The 23737-nt window shown below is 35.8% G+C and overlaps 1 non-coding gene across 1 annotated transcript; it reads left to right on the forward strand.

Annotated features, from left to right (window-relative positions):
• The first annotated feature begins 20319 nt into the window (after positions 1 to 20319).
• On the forward strand, positions 20320 to 20389 carry Trnat-ugu (transfer RNA threonine (anticodon UGU)). The gene has a single exon. It is a non-coding gene; the product is annotated as a tRNA-Thr (tRNA).
• Positions 20390 to 23737: the final 3348 nt, after the last annotated feature.

The raw sequence follows: 23737 nt of genomic DNA on the forward strand, positions 1-23737 counted from the left end.
ACGATTAGTCTTAATTGTGTATCACGCGTTTTGATCATTGCTAGTGTAATACAAACATGCCCATCTGGGGCGTGCGTGCTAGGCATAGTTCATGTCAGAAGTACTTAGATTCCTGCACTCTACACCGTATTATGGAACGGGAACCATATAATTTAAATGTCTAGACAAGACGCGAAGACTTCATTTGAAAGATATAAATTCATGTTTTCGCATCTTTATCCCATACGGAATAGACACAGCCAATGGATTTGTTAATGAATGACTGCTGACTGACAGACAAACAACTTACAGCTCAAACTATTTGGGTCTAGTGATTTAAAAAAAATAATACATTTCTTATTTGAAAGATATTAGTTCCAAACCGATATTTCTATATTTCTTTGTTCATTTGTTTATCTGGTTAGACGTAAAGACTTGGCTTGGCCCACAATGGCCACAGATTGTTTCGATTTATACTAATTTGTTTTCTTTATGCCAGGCGCTTGGAGTTTGCCTTATAGAGATTGGAATAACAAGTTTGGGTCAAGAAAAAGACAGAAGTTATTCATCTGTTAATACGTATTATCTCTTAAATGTTTATTTGATACTTGAAAATCGTTTCGCACATTAACTACACTAATTAAATTCTTCGTTGTCGCATTGGCTAACCTACACCGCATTCGTGGGGCCGGCGCGCCAAAGGCATACCAAACTAATCAGATTTCGCTAAACAAACCATCCGATTAGTTATAGAAGCTGGCAACACTACACCGATACTTGGAAGGCAACAAAGCCTTTGTTTACCAGCTACAGCCGCGCTTTCAGATATTTTTTCTTATTGCATTCCCGAACCTGACCAAATCGCGAAACTGGTTTCGAGTGGACCTTGCAACCCGATAATATTTTAGTCTTTCACGGATTTTGATATTATTTTTCAATTTGTAGTGTGGTTACAGGCATGGTAGTATTAGATCACTAGTTTTCTGTAAATTAAATGAAGAGATGACGCAAATCGTCATTCGGCGCCTGAAACACAGGTAGTACTGGAACACGCAAAAGTTACATAGAAGATTCCCGTGGTTGTGGATTGTAGACGCGACTGAAGCATAATAATAACCAAAAGTGTAGGTATACACAATCTCTTTCTAATCTTTGTTTATTAGGATTCTTAGGATACACCCTCCACCAAAATATTTGGGGAAATAGGTATTGAATATTCTTCCGCCTGTTGTTTTATTTCCTGTTATTCACATTGTTAATTTTACCTTACATTTCACTTTGTTTAATTTTTGCTACGTAAAGCTGTCGGAATCATTGATAAAGACTGTTGATTATAAATTAATATGCTACATAGCTACGTTTACATAGCGATTTGTGAAATATTTCCTGTTGAGTAGTTTTGGCATAGTAGAATTGAAACTCATATTTATTTCTTGTTATCGATGTACATATGTAAGCATCCAAAGTATCCCTAATAGCTAGAAAAAACGGGTATGCAGCTGGGGAAACGCAAAAAGGAGAATAAAAATTTTAACAAACGTTTTATTCTCTAAACCTCATATTTTATTCTTATGTCTTGTTCCACGATCATCGATCATGCAATTAATATTGATCTGTAATATCGTAATGAAACACAGGCATTATGCGATAAAACATCGAATGTTGCAATAACTTTGCTTGCAAAAATAATTGTTTTAGTTATATTTGTGAAGGCTTACATTTGAGTTGTATAACATGGGAAGTAACATTGGACACGCTCACTTGGAAGTCATGGACTGTGCCTCGTGGTGTCACACCGTTGTTCTGGTGCTGACTGTACTTTTATTGGTGTTTATGGTATTCCTTTTATTTAACATGCTAAAGAAGTTATTCTTGAAGTATCTTCAATTGAGGGTTATAAGGGAAGTGGAGGCGCAAATTCGGAAGCAGCAGACCCAACCTCCATACCTTAAAATTGTGTGAGAGTGATTCCCGCATTGAAATTGCTATGTTTTTTTTTACCGACATTATTTTTTATTATATGTAAATCTGTGCAGTGTATTTATTTATTTATTTCATGTAATAAAGGTATCACATTAAATATTTTTTAATGAATTGAAATTGTTTGTTCTCTGAACTATTGTCTGTGGCGTAATGTAGGGGTTTATTGTTAAAATTATTTTCTCTTCTTCCTGGGGATTACATCACCTCACCTCTTCAAAGAAGGGCCTGGGGTGATTTTGAATTGGTTAAGTTAGATTTATACAGGAAGCGACCAAACCAATTTGGAGCATTGTAAAAGCTGCACTAGTGAGGAACCTTTTACGACATTCAAGGCGAAGAGATGGAGTGGTAGGTACTTCCTTAAGTTGTTAAAAATATATTTTTGTTTCTTTAATAGTGATTTGCCACAAAGCAAATATAGTCAGACAACGGAAGCGGTTACCACCTATTATTTCACCCACTGCTATTAAAGTCGAATAAAGCATCTTGATACAGCACAGGTGCTGTCACGGTGTCTTCCTCCGATGCCCATCAGCGGAACGGAGGAGCAATCAGAGTTCCAACCCATGACCATGACCAAGAAGGGTGCTGTATGCTTTTTGCCGTATTTCTTAACGTTGTGGCCAGTGACCGCAGTTCCGCAGATCATTTTTACAAGCTTTATTTAACTTGTAACTGATTTTTTAACCAATTAACATTTATTGAGTGCCGTGTGGTTCAAGGCATCTTTGAATAGGACCACTCCATTTTTTTGCCATTGGATGTCGAAGAAAACGACTAAAGGATGGGCTAATAAACTTGGGATAATGCTTGTGGGCGATGGCCTAAAGCAACCTGTCACTATTTGAATTTCAATTCCATCGGTAAGCCATACAGTTGATCGCGGTGAGTCTCTGCGAGACTATTGGTTAGTTCTGTCTTACTCCGTAAGATTATTAAAGTATTTATTTTTTGTATATGGATGTGATCGAAGTTAAAAAAAATATATGTAATTTAGCTGCGAAGAAGCTTAGATTAAAGTCAAAAGAAAAAAATATATTTTAATATTGGGTATGTTTATCTTGAGTGGCGTTGTATTTCGATAGACTTATTGTAGTTGACAGTAGGTACTAATTGCAACCCGCGAGTAAGGACATGAAAAATGAGCCCTCCGAAACTACCTTCCATCCAAATCATATTAAAAATGGTTAATGGCCGTGAAAGCCTTACAAATGGATAGACGTTTGCATTGGCAATTGTATTTAGTAAGGATATGGAAGGACAGATAACATTTTCGAGTTCCTGCGTCCAACGTCTCCAGACAGTGGCATGGCAAGACACAAGGGTGCTTACAGACCGTGATTAAGACTTACCGTAGGGAGTGTACACACCGTGATTCCTTGGCGCGCCTTGTTATTCATACCTTCGGTCACACTCTGCTAGTTTTTTGTGAATGACCGGTGAGAGTAGAAAAAGCGAATCACAGGATTCACGGTGGCTTCACACGGGCAATCATTTGATCGTGGTCGTTTTTACTAACTGTCGATGCAAACGGTTTCACTAATAAAAGTTTGCCATTCATACCAATAAATTTTTTTTCAAGTGGTCGCCTTAAACCTTGTGCTTCAGGTTTTGTTTATTTCAAGTGAATCGTGGCATAAACTATCAAGTCCATATAAAATAAAAACTCCTTGTTATTTTATATTGTATGTATAAATAAACTGGATTTTTGTAATTTCTTTAGAACCAAAGTACCGGCAAAGTATAGTCGTAGTCCATACGGTAGATTACTTGAACAGGTACTGAAGGTCAGTCTTCATAAAATTTGCTTGTTGTCCACCTCGTAAGGGATACGATGAAAGTATTAGCCCTATGGTCTTTGTATTTTATGATCATAATGCACAAAGTGCGTCAGCGACGGTCGACTGCGGCGGAAACTGCGATTAGTCGTCCCTAATGAGGAAGCTGTTACCAGTATCCTGTGTGGGTTACAGCTAAACTACTGGACTTGAATCGACCACGTAAGTGTTCTTGGCAAGAGAACAATGGAATTCTTGTGCTTGCTATTATCAAAGTGATGTTTAGCCGTCAATTAAAATGAAATTAAACAAGTAACGTATTTATATAATTTGTCTTAGGGGGAGTTCTTATCCAGGATGGTCAAAGGCGCACGACGGGCATCTCTCCAGATAGGTGAGGATGTATGCGGGACTATCGCCGGGGAGAAGAAGAATGTAACGCGCGGGAAGGACACTGACAATTTTTACGTCGATATAAAAAAGAACCACGCAAAAAGAACTATTGGCTGAAGCTAGATTTCGTAAGTAACACGAAACTCAATAAGTATTTAATACCACATAAAAGAGGTCGCAAAAACTAAGAATTTTCAAATTGATAAAACTTATGTAATTGTTCTAATGTAATTTACAATCAAAATTCGCGCGTGACCATAAGAATCGTGAACCAGGTGCGCGCGCAACGACACCTAATTGGCGCATACTGGGACGCCTCGCGTAATTGGATGTCGTTTGCTGAAATTGAGCGTCGATTGGTTGATATAAACGTCACGTACGGGTGCGGCGCTGCCGTACGACAACTAATGAGGGTCCTAAGGCCCTATCTACTGCGCCATAAACTCACGATTTGCCATTTAATGTTGTCATAGTCAAGGAATAGGAACCCACTAATTGTAATCGAAAGCGGTTTGAGACTATCTCAAAATTTGCTATTTATAATTAATTTCCTACAAAAACATGACAGAACTGCTTGATCTGGAATTATACAAGTCTTTTTAATGCACCTATTTATGTTATCTAACAGTGTGCATTAAAAGTTAATTTGTGAGCGCACAGCTGAAACTAGTGGTTACAAAACAAAATATAAAATCCGCCTAATTCCCGTAACTTCCACAGGAACGGGAATAAAAACGAGATTTTGCGAGTACGGAGACGTGGGATAAAGCTGCCGTAGTGGATACCTACTTATAAATATTCATTTTTATGCTGTGAAGGAAAGAACCATCTGAATGGGTTCTCTAATGGCCTTCCATGGTCGGGCGCCAGCGAATCGAGGTGCGAGTGTGATCAGTGGCCCATTGCACTGGGAATTTCTTGACCTTCCCTCAGGACACCTGTTGGGGTCTTCAAGATTCTTAATCATGGGAACATTTTATTGTGTTAGGGGAAGGACGGGTAAAGTATAATTTAAATGCGAAATATCGTATTTAAAGTATCGTGTTAAAGTAATTTTATTTTCATACTTGGATAGTAGTGCTAATTTGATTGTGTTTATTTCCAGCGTAAAAGTTTGTTATACTTACTACTCCTGTTTATGTGTAAGTATGCAAATTTTAAAGAGTGCTTAAGCGTGAAGAGTTTATAAACAGATATATAAAAGTACAAGCTCTTTATCGGTTGAACCGATTTTTGATATTACCTGATATCAATACAATATTTATTTTTCCGATTTCTTTGGTTGTAATATTATGACAAGATCAGTTCACTTATACTGTAATATCCATTGCGTGATGATACCCAATACAAACTTCCGAGCAAACAGGTCTCTCTACTTAACAAAATCCCCACATAATGTTCGCAAACAACCCTTTTGTTATTATCCCGCCAAAATTGCGCGCCAAATGTCAAACATTTGTCAATGGAGCGGCCAACAATAGTTCATTCATAGCACCTGTAGAGGGGTTCCCCTGCCCTGAAGCCCCACGTGGCAACATATGTACCTTCACCTGGTGAATCTCACCCCACATCCAGGGGAACGGCAGCGGCTGTGTGACAGATGCTAAAATACGTTATTACTATTGATTTGATAGGTAAGTGTCTTACAGGATTTTGTTATCATGAAATTTGAATATATTTTTATATAGCGGACTCAAAAAAACTAAATTAGTTTAAATGTATTCTTGACTCATGAACTATCCATCAAAGGTTCGCTGACTTAAAAAGATCCTGTTGAGTATGTTACAAAAATTTCCCTTATAAAATTTAGTTACGAGTACCGACCAAAAAAATACTCCGTTTACATGTGCATGGAGTTGTGAAACAAAAATCCAGTTCTTCTTATTAGTTCCTCATGTAGCGTTATGATGAATAAGAATATCAACCAAAGTCCCTATGGGAGATTTGCGTTTTTACTATAGTAATTTCCTATTAATGTTCAGTAGGTTCATATAAAAAGAAATATAAAGTGTTGTCTTCAGCTAATGTCAAGAGATCATGGTCGCTGTACAAGATGAAAGTGCTTAGTTCATTATTTGCTTATCAATAAGAAAAGGAGTGGTCATATTCCTAAGTATTGGTAATTACATGAACTGTAATATCCTTTATATTGACATCCAACATAAACTGATTAATTAAAGATTAATTAGGATCAAATAATGTCGAAATGTTAAGGTGTGCCGATGTCACCAGTCATTTAGGGCCAATCATAACACAATGCGTGACTGGCCAGCTGTCGGGCGCCACATCTGCGCAATCTGTATTGTTATTATTTTTGTGACTCTATAGTTGTTAGACTACGGCGCAACTGGCGAACGAAATGTGTGGAAAGCTGTGTAATTATTATTAATATTTATCTTAATAACATTATAGCTTTTAAACCATGCATAGAACGAGAAGAACGGCTTTTATTAACTACATACTAAATAGCTTTTTTGTTTTATTGTCTTCTATATATAAGAAGACGATATACGAGTATGTATATTATATGCTACTTCAATAATTTTATACCATGCATATCTGTTCCATTAAGTTTATTCATTGGCGTAATTAAACATATGTACTTACCAGGTAAATAGAGTATAGACTAAAAGGTAAATCGACGCCATCATAAAAGTTTATTTCCCCATGTAGCGTTCAGATGAATTAGAATAAGCATCAACCAAAGTCCCATAGCACATTTTCGTTTACATTTCAAATACTTTTAAGTTAAAAAGGTAACCACTCAACGCATCCTTCACGTGTCAATTGAAGCCACTTGTTCCCTTACAAATTACGGACAGTTTAAATCAATTGGCACGGGCTCGGTTCCCACGAGTGTTGATTGTAAGCGGAGTTATTACTGAACTGAACTAATGGCCAAAGGTGTCAATAACAAACATTGACGTGACTAAGACTTTTACTTTTTGTATGGACATGAGAGTAAATAACGAATGATGAGTGATAATCATAAGCGCCTTGGTAAAACAATGACAATAAACTGGTATGTAAATACAGCTGTACTTGCTACGGAAATTTATATTTTTTCGGAAAAAGTTTTTTTTTTACATCTTTGTTATTTTTCTCCTGGCGATTCGTCGGTTCCGGAAAAGGTATATTTTCCACCGTTAGTTCAAGGATATCCTTACAAACTAAGGGATATGCTTACAAACTTAGGATTCTTTTTTAGGCGATGGGCTAGCACCCTGTCACTATTTGAATCTCAATTCTATCAATAAGTCAAATAGCTGAACGTGGCCATTCAGTCTTTTCAAGACTGTTGGCTCTGTCTACCCCGCAAGGGATATAGACGTGACCATATGTATGTATGTGTATATGTATGTAGGTATGTTAACTTTTCAAGTTTCGACGTAAAATCAATAGATGCGACGGAATTACAACTGTTCCAATATGTTAATCGTAAATGTTTACTGCGGCAATAAAACTAAATCAACGTTTAAAGGTTTACACACAGTCGGTGCGCAACAACTGTTTTCAGTGCGTTAATGCTAGATCACAAGATCAGAAGCCAAAGTGATGAATTCCCAAGTCAATCATCGAATTAGTTCCACGTAGTTATTCAAGAAGTATAACATAACTTGTTAATTAATATCTGCCGTATTTTGTTATAATTGTATCGTAGAATTACTTTCTTTGAAACTTTGCGTTTTTTTTAAAACTATGTCAAAAAAAAAGATTTGTACCAAAGTTTCTCAAAGTTCTCTAAATATGTTAGTATGTATAAGTAAAAATCTCCAGTTTAGATAATACGTATAAAAGGAGAGTGCGAGATAATTGTTTTTAGAAACATCAAGTTTCTAAACTTTATAATTATTGAGAAAAAAAATATCAATAAGAAAACCGGTACCTAGTTGGAACGAAACCCTAAGATCAGTAGGAGGTAAACCCCTGAAATCGGTAAATGTGTTTTCAGTACAAACACCAACGTAGGGAAATAGGATCGCCCACGCGCGTGAAAATCGTTTGTTCTGTATTAATAGTTGTGACAAATAAAAGTTATTCAGAAGAATACTCTATTGTGGTCTAAGAATAAATACATACTTACATTTTGCAAAACGTGTAATGAAAATGTATATTATTCTTAACATCATTTATTTCTCAGGCACCGTTATGGTGTGTAGCGGATGCGATTATTCAGGCTCAACCGCCACAAAGGTAAGATCTTCCACCAGGCTAGGTTAATTATGCTTGAAGAACCGCGGCTCCGAGGATGTTGAAGATGAAGTTGGTATTAATGCTCTAATCAGAAGAAACTCTGATTTAGCCTAAGCGCTGCGATTGGCTGGTGGCGTGTGACGTTTGAGGTGTCGCCAAAGACTCTTCACTGCTATTGCCTGAGGGTATTTTTATTAATACTAAACGAGAATAAATAATAAAACATTAAATTATTAAGCGTAGAGACACCCTTTTAAATCATTGGCGTGGAGAAACATAATATTACTTCACAGTAGATACGAGTACTCTCTACAAGTTCCAATAGGAGTGCTGCTAACGCCACAATTTTTCATTCTGAAACTTTCAACTAGAAAAAGAAAGAATATTGTCTGTAGTGACAGACCAATAAATCTGTTGATTGAACTTTCTCTCATAACTTTATTGAAATCATGACATTCTGTATCCTCGTTATTTTCGGGTGCGGATAATTATAAGCAAAAAGCGATTGGTGGCGCTCGTGTGTGGCCGCCTTCGTTTTACCTGTGTCTTAAATGTTATTATTGTGCTTTTAGATTATCCCAACTAAATATTATAAGTTTATTTGTTTGTTTGTTGACTACTACACGCGTTGTCTACTGAACCAATCTAATTGAAATTATGCGGAAATTTCTGGGGAAGAATATAGACACGTTCAGCTCAAAACTATAGGTGGTGCTTTTGCAGTAGATTATAACGAAATGTCGCTTTTGTAGCTATTTCCAGAAAATGTGGAAGCTGAAGTTGCGCTTCGTTTGATGGACTTCGACTGACATTTTTTTCTATTGTATTATACGGTATTAGTATTCTACGGTTGAGCACCATCACGTACCTTATAAAAAGTTTTCTCCTGACAAGCTCTGAAGTGCTCTTCAGGGCAGACATGACCGAAACAATGACCAGTTTAAATAGAATAGTGGCCAGTCACGGTTGTGCTTATGGATTTATGTGAAAGAATTTCTATGATCGGTTTAGTATTTCCGAAGTTTAACCCTTAAAAACAAACAATTTAATGACTTGTACAGTAATATGTTAAAGAAGCCTATTATTTTCTGCACACACCTGCTTTTTATTCCCACGATTTCTTCTGTTTTGGAATAGTTTCTTATGACAATTATGGGAATATTCTACTTTCCTTGAATTAAATGTAATCAAACTTTTTTGTTGTGGAAACATTACAGTTGTTAGGTTAGGTTTGTTTTAATGTTGAACATACTTACGCAATGTCTATTATGCGGGTGCTTAGGCGCCATCTCCTTTATTTATATTAAGCCAAGTTCCTGAAACAACATTAGTTACTTTAACACCGATTATACATTTTCATATGTCTGAGTAGTTTTTGTGGGCAAGGGAATGCTTACTTCATTGTAACTTTGTAATTTCAGCAAAAGCTTCAGCCCCCTTATATGAAACTATATTTCTGAGAGCTTCTAACAAGCCGATAACGCCTCAGATTTATTATACCACTAGATACCGCGTAGCAGTTAGAAAAAAAATATTGGCCTCTTTTTTAAGCGATGATTGAACGGTATCACTCTGTCTTGTGATAAATCAACTTACCACAAAGCAAAGTATGCTTCAGTAAGTCTGAAAGTATCACGTAGTTAGTTGATCTTTTTTTTCTTATTTTATTTTATCTTATTTATTAGAAAAAAATATAACAAAATACATTTTTGAGAGAATGAGAAGACCTTTCAAAATTAGTTAACAAATACACGTAGGTATAATTTTAGACATAGGTATTATAAGGCTAGTTATATACTCAATTTAGTTTAAGGTGTTTTTATGACTCTTCATATTCTGACTTACAAATAATTATTAGTTTTAATACCTGTGATGATTTATTGAGCTGTACTGCCTCGGAGATACTACACGTAAAGCCTGGCTAGATGTGCTCAATAATGGCCAAATGAAATAAGAATATGGTCTATAAAATAAGCAAACCAACACAGAAGCTGATTTCCTGAGTCGCACCTGTTCACGGTTCCCACACATTAGGTATCGCACCCTGTAACCTATAGATAAGAAAAAGAAAATAACCTACTGACCACTAAACTGTTTGTGTGGGCAACACCGTGCATAATGTAGAAGGGAATGGTTGTGTACAAAGGCTTATCATAACACAAAGCTTGTAACGATGTTGCACCAAACGTTTCTCCACTTTCTAGTTCTTACCTTATCGCATGGCTTATCGCTTCGTAAGTAAATTGTTTGAAACCGCCCCTTTGGCCGTGGTTTGGTTAGAGGGCAGACAAAAATAGTGTGATGGACTGTCTGCTCGGAGAAACATATTCAATTAAATTAAGTTTAATTTCAAAATTACTTCATTTTTAGTTTCTTTTTTTATTTTTAATATTTGCATGTAAATAGCTTATATTATGATACAAATACCATTGGTATCATTGTTATCTACCTTGACACAGCAATATTTATGCACGTACTACAAATCTACAGCCTGAAAAGCGAGTGGGTGCGAGTCTTTAGTGTGGTACGGTAACTTTTTGTTAGCTCGCGGTATTTTTTAGTATTTGCTCAGGATATTATAATTTAACGAGACTGAGAAGATGAGTTTTTCCGTTTATTGATGTGCAAAGCAATTTGTTGTTGTAATGTATTGGTGATATTTATAGTACTGCGTTGGTAGCCAAAGAAATGTTCAGGCAATGATTGATGAATGGTTTTACTGCACGTTAGTAATCTTGATTTTATTCATGAAATGGAATATATGTATTTATGAATACATAATTAAAATATGTATCACCTTTACCTTAAATTTACCAATATATTTAGAAAGTGTTGACACTACATAGTTTATTCGGGAACGAATGAATGCTGCGTGATTTTATGCAGGTAAGGTGTACGAAACGCAAAACATTTATGACGTCAACTGCATAACCTTTAAGAAACTGAAGTAAGTATTAAATGTTTGAATGTTGAGTAAAAAAATTATTTGCCATGTAAGTATGTCGTGTCATGTCTTCGTAATTTCCTTCGATTTCTTGTGCACAGTTGTTCAATCTGTGAGTTTCCATACAGGTATCAACCTGGTTTGCTTACACCTGCGCGCGATTCCCACGGCACATCTCGTTTGACTCTCGACTGACGAGCTAAAAAAGCAACCTCATAAGAATAGACCTGCGGTCGATAGACTCACTTTTTGTTTTGATCGGGTAATCAATGGAGCGGTGTGATTCAATGGGATGTGATACTGGTAGCATATTATAGAGCTTTGTTTTGGTCAGTCAAATTTATGGATCTGGCCCATCCAAGCTTTAAATTTACAAGCTTTTTTCACGGTTTTGCTTCTTTCTCAGCCAAACATGTTATAAGATCGAGTTCTGCAATGAATACATGTTATAGTCTATGTTGTTAAATTTCAGATGTGTTTTGCGAGTACGTTTCAGTTTATGTATATTATAGTTAAAAATAATTTTGTTAATTACAACATTAGAAGCGAGAGAAGTCGTAATAGGATAAAAGATGAAACTAAGCTTAGTATAATTTCTTTGCAAGCAATTATTTCCAGTAGCAGATTCCAAGCATTAGATTAACTATATATAGACCTTCTTTACTTGACAGCCGTCCAGATACGACTAGATAAAGGTTTCGCTTATCACGACGTAATTACTAGGTACTCTGATTCAGCTCATATCTTTCCCCACTTTTTGCTTCTTTGAGGCAGGCGCTCCATCAAGCCGTTCTTGATGATTCAATTATAAATTAATTACATTATCATCATGTTTATCTTAAGCAGTATCTTCTATCTGTTACAATGTCAGATTACACTTGACGTTAAAAATGAGTGAATTAAAAATATCGATCAGTTAAAACCAATTTTCAAGGGAAATAGTTCAGCGTTGCCTTTTTCTCCTCAATTGTGAAGCCGTGTGGAATTTCTTAATTGAAGATTAATAGTTTTCAGATCAATACAATTGTTTTGCTTGAAATGTAATCATGGTTTTAATTTTGTATTACAGGTTTACATTTCTTTTAAGTTGATCAAACTTTTGTTATTTATTTTTGATATAAACCAATATGGTGTACAAAATTGACGCTTGTATACTTGATTTGAACGTTTGGCTTTGATAGATAATTTAAACCTTAAAAACCATCATAAGTAAAAACCTTTTTATCGATTTGTCTCTCAAGTTTGGCAATGAGAACGGCTCTTGTCAGTCCTTGCGTCCCATTTCACAAAAATGGGCGACATCATGCACAAATTGAATAAAACTACCATCCGTAAAAGGCTTGTTTTAAATTACAATCACAAACCACTTGTCAGAAAGACCTGTTGTAACGTTTGCTGTAGTCTTTATACGATGATTTTGAGTATAAGACCACTTGGAAAACCTTGAGGCGAGACTTGTTCCAACTTGAATACATTTAAGGATCTGATACACACGATTGAAATCATAATTTCAGATAAATATCCTTGATTTTATAAGTTGAACTTAATTTTTTAATGTTGTTTTTAACAGTTCTCGTTGTTTAAAATTTCTTTGGTTTTTGTAATAGTAATTTGAGTACTTCTGTCTCAATGGGCCTAATGAGGTCTAAGGAAGTGCACGCTAGCTCAAATAATTCCTATACAATCTTGCCTTGAAATTCCTTATATACGATTAAGAATGATAAAATCAGCAAATAGGGGCATCTACTGAACTAGTTAGACTGCTTTTAATGTTTTCTCTTATAAAATAGTATCTAAGTATCTAGTTTCCATTACTCCAAGGTATCCTAGCATACTGCTTCAGTTCTACATTTGTGCAAATCAGACCGTGGTGTGTTCCGTTCTTTACTCCGGACGGATGTCAACGAGTTTGTCCTTTTGTCGAGTGCAGGTGCGTTGGTGACGTCATCTGAGAATATCCCGCGACCTGGCATTCTCACGCCCGCGCAGGACTAACCTGTTGCTCGATTAAAGTGCCGTTAATGCAGAACCTGACGAATTCAGACCTGATGTAGGTAGATACAGGTAATCGGAGTTTTATCGAGCCAGTTTCTGTTATTGTTGGCGCAGGCGGCAATGCCACACCGAATTAAAAAAATAATGTATTAAGAGATACTTTTATAATGCATACATATATACCTACATTGCACATATCACATTACACAACATAATATTTTTTTTTCTGTAAAATATACGTTTTTTTAACTAGCTACGCACGCAAATCATTTAACGAATTCCCACAATAATGATGGCTGCAATCAAGGAAACGTGTCCCTGCCGTGATTACAAAGTCAAATCAATAATGAATTCGCCCTATTCACGATTACCATAAAATCAGTCCCATGACATAATTGTAGTAACGGGGGTGTAGCCGTGTGAATGGCGGACTGGAAGAGTTATTTGAGCGTGAAATCTATTCCGTGTAATAGGTGAGAATTGTTCATATCAATATTAATCCTCACTTCCCTAGAAATTATATAAATGCGAAAGTACGTCTGTCTGTTACGCTTTCACACTTAAACCGATTAACCCAATTTGAAATGAAATTTGGTACAGAGATGGAGTTGACTCTGAGGAAGAATGTGACATACTTTTTCTTCGTCCTACATCCTTCCAAAATTTTGAAATTAAAAGTAAAATGCATCGAGGCAAGTGCTAAATTTAATTGTGAACCGTAAATCGAGGGCAGTTTACGATATCTCCGATTGATACGGCTGGTCTTTGAGTTTCGTCTTGATCTGCGAATCTTTATCATGATCAATGTTCTGAGCCAACATTCGATTTCATTAATTAAGCTAATAAATCGCTTTGCATTTACACCGTTTGCAATCAAGTACCGAAAATTTATTGGATATCAGCCGTGTGCATTTGCATACAGAAAGCAGTTTTATCGGTCGTTGCTGGCAGGGGTCCCAGATAAAAGTTGCAGGGGTGTACCAATTCCTTGGTCTTTCTTCGAATTTGTAATTTAAAATGATTTTGGTTATTTGCATATATTTCTATAATCATCATCTTTCCGAGATTTTTGATTAAAACGCGTTGTTTCGAACGATTCGATTCGAATTAGTTCTATCCATCTATCCATATAATCACGTCTATATGTCTTGCGGGGTAGACAGAGCCAGCAATTTTGAAAGGCTGACAGGCCACGATCAGCTGTTTGGCCTAATGATAGAATCGAGATTCATATAATGACAGGTTGCTAGCCCATCGTCTATTAGAAGAATTCCAAGCTTATAAGCCTGCCACTTAGGCGCCTTTTACGACATCCATGGAGAAAGAGATAGAGTGGTCCTATCCTTTTTTTCAATGGTGCCGGGAACCTCATGGCGAATAAGTTTATTAACGAGTTTCTCGTAAATTTAACAAAAGGTAACTGAAGTGGAATCTTATAAGATCTTTCCTTCTCCAACTATTCAAAGAACTAAATATTGTGGAAAATACACCAAATCTTCTTAAAGTCAAGGTGTGAAGTCCGTAGTGCAGTGGTGGAGGAGTCGCCTTAAAGAAGAATCCCAAGTTTTAGCCATTCCCTTTTACAGCTGGCATAAACATTGATTTTTTTTTTCGAAAAAATCAGCATGGAATCTTGCACTAGACACATGTGCCTATTCTTAGAGAAGCCTTTTACGACGCGATAGTGGTCATATTTTAAAGTGTTGAGAACTATAAGGCACTTTATATTTCTTTTTGTAGAATACAAAAATATATCAGCCCTCGCTGTCAGCCTCTTTTTATTAACGAGTGTATCGCACGTGCATCTAGCGGCAGACCAAGAACAAAGGGCGTGTAATCTTTGCGTCGTCTCGTAAAATTAGCGCTCCGATACACCGCGAATGACGGAGAGAGCATGTAAGTGGATACGGCGTCAGGCGGTCAGTACAGTTGGTCTCGTGAAGATAATATATGATGTTTGTACAAAATGTATTGGTGTCGTGTGGTTCTCTAAAGGGGTTCCAGGGTTGTTTGTAGGCTTACAAACTTGGGATTCTTTTTTTAAGGCTATGGGCTAGCAACCACTGTCACTATTTGAATCTCAATCCTATTATTAAGCCAATAGCTGAACGTGGCCTATCATTTTTAAGACTGTTGGCTCTGTCTACCGCACAAGAGATGTAGACGTGACCATATGTATGTATGTGTGTGTGTGTAAGTACATATAATCATGCCTCATTCCAGGACGGTAGACTATCTCATTTCACTGGTCCCGATTTCGCAGAATTCGCAGGTTTAAACCTTACCTACCTGACCTTTCTCCATGACGTCGTCGATTTGTACAAAAGACGGAAATAACTAAATAAATGAAACGTTACCGATTATGATTATCTTTATTATAAAAAGATAATGCTTAAGTGTGCGCTTTGTTGCTTTCCAAACTGACATTTTTATAACGGAATGGAAGATAATAGAAGATACTCCCCCAATGAAAGGGAAGCAATAGTGAATGCTAAAATCTAAACACTTTATTATTTTTCTCGCCTCTACGGATGAACACAGCTCTATGGGCAATGGTAATTTATGCAATTTAATTATTGTTTTTAAGTTTATGTAATAAGTTTTTTTATCGTTATTACATTTATGCGTTTTTATAATGGTCTCATATTCTATACTAATATTATAAAGAAGTAAAGTCTGTAACTTTGATTGTTTGTTTGTTCTGTTATTTGCTATGGTTAGCCCGTTAGGAAATATCTTCTTTCACCGTTCAAAGAGTACTCACATTAACTGCAGATATTATAGGTTATGTTTGAACCACGGGCGAGGCCGCGGGCGGCTACTAGAATATAAACTACATACATACATATAAACACGTCTATATCGTAGACAGAGCCGACAGTTTTGTAAAGAAGATAGGCCACGTTCAGCTATTTAGCTTTAAGATAGAATTGAGATTAAAATAGTGACAGGTTGCTAGCCCATCGCCTAAAAAAGAATCCCAAGTTTGTAAGCCTATCTCTTAGTCGCCTTTTACGACATCCATGGGAAAGAGATGGAGTGGTCCTCTTCTTTTTTGTATTGGTGCCGGGAACCACACGGCCCGGCAGAATATAAACTACACAGTCATTTTGGTAGGTAACTGTGCCTGTAATCGAACCCGCTTACGCCACCGCGGACACGTCGGTGCGCGCGCGCCGCTCCGCTGCCCTGACAGACGCATCGCCGGACATATGGCCGACATATCAGGTTGTGGCTTATGGTCAAGTCGGATCTTAGGTTTTTTGACAGAATACATATGGGCCACCTTGCTCTATAAAAGTTCCAAGTTTAAATCAATCTCGTTGATGAAAATGCTGCAGTGTAGTTAGTTCCAGCTGCTACACATGCTTTTTAGAAGCGGTAGTCTAGCGGTAGTATAAAGCGGTAGTAACATAGTGCTTGAAGTCAACTGAATGACTCTTTTAAGTTAAACACCGACTTAGATGAAATTTGGTGAGTGGTGGACTAGACTTTTCAATGTAACATAAACTTTGATTTCTAGACGTACGTATGGAAGCAAAGCCCCGGAAAAAGTCTTGTTAAACATTAAATCCTTAATAAGTAATTTCCGCTGGTTAGAAGACTTATAAAATTATAATATAACGAATAATTTCCCTAATTCCCGAGTTGTTACATCGGAATAAACGCCACTTTACGAAGTACTTCCTTATTAAGCGAACACTTCCTGTCAAAGATAAGTTATTTTAATGGCTATGACCGATGGATTTAACACTTGACAATTTACTGTATTAACGTTTATATATCTAAGTAAAATATTAAGTTTTGTGCTGCGTTACTTTTGCTGCAGACGCAAAATGAAGGTAAGGTAACGTACTCATATAACAAGAATTTTTCGAGGCGTGTAGGTATATTGTTACTGTTGGCTCTGTCTAACCTGCAAGGAATATAGACATGACTTTATGTATGTATGTGATTATAGAAATAGTATAATAGTTATATAGTTGAAAATTCGTTTAATAGTATAAATCCATTTTTTTAAATTTTTTATTCCTTTATACCTTGTAAAAGGCTTGTGAAGTAGAAAAGTGGCAACAAAAATATAAATAGTCTTATTAAGTAACATGTAAAATCTACAGCCGCGTAGACCGGCTGAAAAAGCAACCGTTATGGTGAGAATAAACATAGATATTTCATTCATAGGGTTAATAAAAAACTTACAATTATAACCCATTTCAGATTATTACTTTGAAAGCTATGATCGTCTTGAACTTATCATTTCAATGGGATAACATTATCAACACAACTAGATATTTTAGCTTCCAGTTTAAGTGAAGCCATTATCGTTATTGCGATGCCAGCTAACCGGTTGCGGGAATTACCGATTTTAATGCTTCCAAAATGTAACCGAGCGGAGTTCCGAGTAAGTAGATCAGTGATTGCGTTGCGATGCCGTGTATTGATACAGCTATAGGATGATTTCTTCATATTTTTTTTTAATTTTTTTGTCGTATATAACTTTATTTATATGTAAAGAGGAAACTGACGAACTCATATATCAATATCAACGCACAATCTAAATCTATACGTACTGTCTTATTAATTTTATTTGACAGTATAGCAACATGGATTAGGCATATAATATGTAGGGATTTCGAAGGTTTTTGTTTTATTAACCTGGAAACGTATCTAAATTTGCGTTCCCAATCACAAAAGAAGACAGTGCATATTTTTTTGCCAGCATACAATCGTGTCCTATCATTGACCTATACAATACGTGTCATAATATAATTCTTTAACTTAATATTACTCAGCTTCTCAGTTACGCCCGGACGGACAGGTCACACTGTATATTCTGTTACAGTTATGTGATTACGGTCTCAAAAGTTCGCGTATGCGTCCGCCAATTAAATCACAGCGGGCGTGCAGGGCTACCAAAATTGCTAGTGGAATATTCATAAACGCTGTTTAAATATTTATATTAAATGTTACAGTACTTACTTGGTAGTTACTAGTGGTTTCCTTCCACCGTTAACGTTGGCTACAAGACATTGTTTTAGCCTAAGGTTTTTCGATACCCCACCTACCCATAATTTAAACTCTGACTTGACCACTTCAGGGTCGTGGTTAAAGGAGATTGTTTTATTTAAATTCGTAGTAATACAATTTGGATCGATTCTGTATTTTCGAATAACCCCCAACAAACAAAAAAAGTTACAAACATTGCCTACCTATGGAATTAAAGATGAAAAACATTCTTAGGAAGAAGAGTCACCCCTGTTACTGAGACACTATAAAAATGTACAATAACGAACTTTACCGGTACTTATTATCAGCTCATTACGTAGGCTGGTAAATATCGGGCTGCGGTATTACGGTCACTCCTGCCCATGTGATGTGTAGTCACTGTTATGGAATTACCGTTATTTTGTTTACCAATACAGTATTAGCGTAAAGGTATCTTAAAATCAACTGACTTGTCTACTGCAGAAGCTTAGTTAAGTGGACCTCCTGAAAAAACTGACAAACCTGAGAGACATAACTGAAAGTGCTGCAGTGGTTGTTTTTTTGCCTCTGAACGAAGGAACTTTTATGTAAATTATTATAGGTAAGTTGGTATCCGAAGACTTTAAGTAACTTTGAGGCGACCTTAATGTGTGTGATTTATCCGGTAATTTATTTATATGGGTTAGGATCTCCTGCAAATATTCGAAAGTCAGACGGGAGTAGCTTCGTCTTAAAATTACACTGTATTTGTTATATATTCTATTCTACAAAACTGTTTTTTTTATTAAATTTTTCATAACAGCACAAAATGTTAAAATACGAGGTAGCCCAAAATGATTAAAAACCATCTCTGTACAGATTAACAGAGAAAGCGATTTCCATACTCTCCACTACGTTTTATTGTTTGTATACGTGCTGGTAAAGTCCGAGTACGGACAAATTTCAAGCCTTTCACTTCAAATTGAAATGTATCGCAGTGTTTTATCAAGTGTCCAACTTTCTACTTTTGATAGCTCCGCGTTATTGTGCGTTATGATTTGTTCTGAGATATATCTTTGGGTGAACACAATCATCTCTGATCTAAAGTGCCGACAAACGAATTGCCTAATTTCCTCACGGTCGGACGTGTCTAAGTATTGGTTATCTCTAGATATCTCTCATCTTTGTGTGTTCCTTGGTTGGATACTTCACTGCTATGCTTCACAGCTTGGAGACCGCTGGACCATCGCTAAAGTCATCCTTAGACAAGAAAGAGCAATCAAAATAACAAAAAGACTAGTAGATGTTGAAATTGTAAACAGATAAAAAAATTGTGGTAAATAAAAGTAAAGACGAAACTTGTTCAGAAAAGTTAAAAGTTTGTTTATTGTACTCGTCAAATGTTATTGAGGTGATTTTAAAATGAAGGTAGGTATATTGTTTTGATGATAACCAAGAATCAAGCTGGTTTCACTTAAATGAAAACAAATACTCCCTTTTGTATCAGAAAATGAGTAACCATCGCTTATTAAATTGTATGAGTACAAAAGACATCAACGCGTAAGAACAGTCAACATCGTAAAAAGTTAAAAGCACATTTTTAATGCAACTTTCACACTGTTTTTTCTCTTTTAGAATAGAATAGAATAGATTTATTTTCAAAATTGAATACAAGGTATCACTTATTAACGTCACATCATTTAAATCTTATTATAACTACTACCGCTTCCAAAGCGCATGTGTAGAAGAAGCTCTTCTTTAATGGATCTGAAGACCTACCTTGTTTACGGCTTTCATTACTTGTAATTTTAATAAATGATTATATATTATATTAAAATTTATTCCATACATAACTGGGCGCTAAAAAGAGAGACATTTGTAAAAAAACATAAGTCAGGATACATCCATAAATATAATAACGTCTATAACCCTTGCGGGGAGTCAGGATCTCCTTTGGAAACAATATACATAAATGCAAACTTTTTTAACCGAAATATACTTAGGTACCGTGGGGCACTGTTAAACTGATCATTTATTTCTGTTTGCACAATAATCATCAGGTAAAATAATACAGTAGCTGAATGGACTGAAATAGCTCAGGGGTTAGAGCACTGGTCTTGTAAACCAGGGGTCGAGAGTTCAAATCTCTCTGGGGGCAGTAATTTAAGTTGTTTTAATGCATCTTAAATTGGAATTCTTAAATAATATCATATTCATTATAATATTATTTCAGTTGATAGAACACTTACATATAGTAACATAAAGGTATGACAAACAAAAAATATGTTTACGGTTAAATACTGTATAGTCGCTATAAATAAATATATTTTTGTTATATTTACCAAAAAAAATTTTTTTTATATGGCATGTCAATCCAAAAATAAGTTAAAATATGTTGTTGTGTTTAAAATTTTATGATAGTGCCGATTGTAATGCGTTTAATTGGAAACAAAAATATATATATAGAATCCAAGCTAATTCTTCCAATATTACATATCTCTTCTTTGAGCTACTTCGCAGGTTTTTGTTTCTAAACTTTAAAACTCTTTTTGGGGACAATTTCGGACCTAGAGAGCCCTGATAAGGTTGGGTTGGAAGTTCTGAGAATCCTTTTTCGATGCCAATTTATTTCTTCTAAAATAGAACCAAACGATGCAACACAAAAGAATGAAAAACTAAACCAAGCAAGTAAACCCCATTTGGTTAAGCTAACAGCTCTTCCAGTAATACATTCGGTTTGAGCAACGCTACTGGTCAAGCTCTACTCTGGTAACATCCTCTGAAATACCGCCTTTTCCTGTATCTTTTATTCATTATCATCTTATAATAATTATTTGTATTTTCTGCAATACGAAAAGAAACAAAAGAGAAGTCCCAAACCGAGTAAGCCCCATTTGGTTAGGCTAACAAGCCCTTCTAACATTACCTTCGCTCTGAGCAACGCTACGGGTTAAACACTACTCGGGTAATCCTCCCCTGTAATGTCGACCCAGCCTGTATCTTTTACGATACGACGCTCTCCGACCCATCTCCGGGGACTTTCCACAGGGTAAGTGAGCCATAAAGGCTCTGTTTGTAACCCCGAAAGTTGAACTGGTTGGAACCCCATCAAGTTACTCGAAATAGCGGTTATATAGCTTCTAGATAAAAAAATTCTAATACCGCGATTTAGATGTTTTCGAAATTTGCAGAGAAAATTCTTAAAAATACAACATGACATTCAAGAAAATAAACAAAAGTCATTTTCTAAATACTTTTAATTTAATTTAAAAAATATAATAAACGTTTGAAGCAGTCAAATATCCAAATAAATAATTGTGAAAGTTGCGTTGTTACTGCTAACGCCATCTATTAGTGTCATTGTGAACTAACATAAGTATTTTCTAAAAATATTTTTTTTTAATAAGATGGGTAATAACAATCTTCATTGGTGTCTTACATTCGACTCCTGCCTACTGTCCACGGGTGCAGGGGCTAGAACACATTGGTCTGAATTAAAAAGGTAGTCTAGAAGCCTAGAGCCTCTACTCTACGTCTCTACGTAGAGCATTAACTTTTTACTTTAATGTGGTAAATAAACAAATTTTCTGCCAGTATAAATAACAACAAAATAATCTTTGATTATTTAACGAATTTTTACTTTGACTCTCGAGTAAAAAGTGACCATAACTTAACGGAGGAATCCGTGCAGTCATCCACCACATAAAGGCTAACTCTGCTGTAAAGGTAATACACAGTTTTGAATAGTTTGTTTGTTACATCCGTGATTCGTAATGAGGGAATTTGTGTTCTCCAATCTGTTTTGATCTGTCTGGGGTGGTGATAAAGTTGTTATTTGTGTGTATATGGTTAGATGCGCAGACGCAGGTGTTCGGGCGCCTGGTCGTCGCCACGGCTACCGCTCTCGCTCACAACTCTCCACTCAGTTATGGTATACATTTATTAATTTGCCTGAGTTGACCGACGCGCCAATATATTCATGTAGGTAGATAATAGCTAAGATAAACATATTTTTCGATTGCCGTGTGGTTCCCGGAACTTTAGAATAGGATCTTTCTAATGGATTTCGTGAATGGCGTCTAAGGCAAATTATAATAAACTCGGAATTATTCGAGTAGGTGATGGGCTAGCAGCCTGTCACTATTTGAATTTCAATTTCATCATTAACCTATTTGAACGTGGTTTAATATTTTTAAGACTCTTGACTCTCTCCCCTCATGGGATTTTGGCACGATATGTATGTAGGTATGCATCCCGGTTTAAGTTATTTTAAAATTTTAAACAGGCAAAAACAAATGAATGAATCCATCAAGACATCATTATAGTAAACAATGTATATTTGAAAAATACCTGCAGAAAGCAGTTCTATCTATGACAGCGATTTTTTTAAAGACATCTTTTTAACACAATAATATCTTCTTCCTTCTCTTTGTTGCAGGTAAACAAATCGAACCTCACTTAATTGCAGGTAAAATTAAATATAGCCATATTATTATTGCATTTAAAATTATTTTTTAATATTATTTTATTAACTTCTTCGTATGTACGAATCTAAAAATAAATTGTTAGAAGTTGCTAGTCCATTGCCTAAAAGAATAAAAAAAGAAAATATATATTTTTCAATTATGTAAGCCACCCTTGCAACACCAAAAATCTCTACTACTTAGGTACTGTTTTAACAATTATATATGTAGTTTGGCCATAATACAATGCGTTACAAAAAATCCATGCTGGTTGTTCCGTGTGGGTTCCGGCACGTTTCCACCACTCATCTTTCCATGGATGTCATAAAAGGCGATTAAGGAAAGGCTAATAAACTTGGGATTCTTCTATTAGGCGATGGACTAGTAACCTTTCACTATTATATCATTAAGGCATACAGCTGAATATAGCCTTTCAGTTTTTCAAGACTGTTAGCTCTGTCTACCCCGCAGGGGATTTAGACGTGACTGTATGTTTTTACGTACAAAACATGCAAAATGTTTTACTAAAATAATACACAGATATGTGTTTGCTGTCAAGTTAACTCTAGGCGTTTATTATTTTATTGTAAGTATACTTACTGATTTTTCACAGAGTGTACCATAAACGTGTAGTGTACCGTTGAAACTAAGTCTCTTATAAAATGACTGTTAATTTAAAATTATAGTAAAATAAATTTGAAATATTTGAACTACAACTAAATATCAGTTTTGTAGATAATTTCACTTATATTGGAAGACCTTTACGGAGCACTTAAGAAATTTTGTTTAAGTATCTATTTTATGATTCTTATTAGTTGAGACAAAACTATTCAAATCTATAGGTACGAGTAGATATTTGTATGTGTATAAAACTCTTCCGTTACTGAATGACTGACAGACAACGCACAGCCCAAACCACTGGGGCTAGAGATTTTAAATTCGACATATAAGTTCCTTATGTGATTAAAGCGTTCACTCAGAGAAGATTTTCCGAAATTCCCGCGGGAACGTTTCGATTTACTCGGGTTCAAACACCATATGTA

This window comes from Amyelois transitella, chromosome 11, assembly GCF_032362555.1.
Source record: "Amyelois transitella isolate CPQ chromosome 11, ilAmyTran1.1, whole genome shotgun sequence".
NCBI classification, from domain to species: domain Eukaryota; kingdom Metazoa; phylum Arthropoda; class Insecta; order Lepidoptera; family Pyralidae; genus Amyelois; species Amyelois transitella.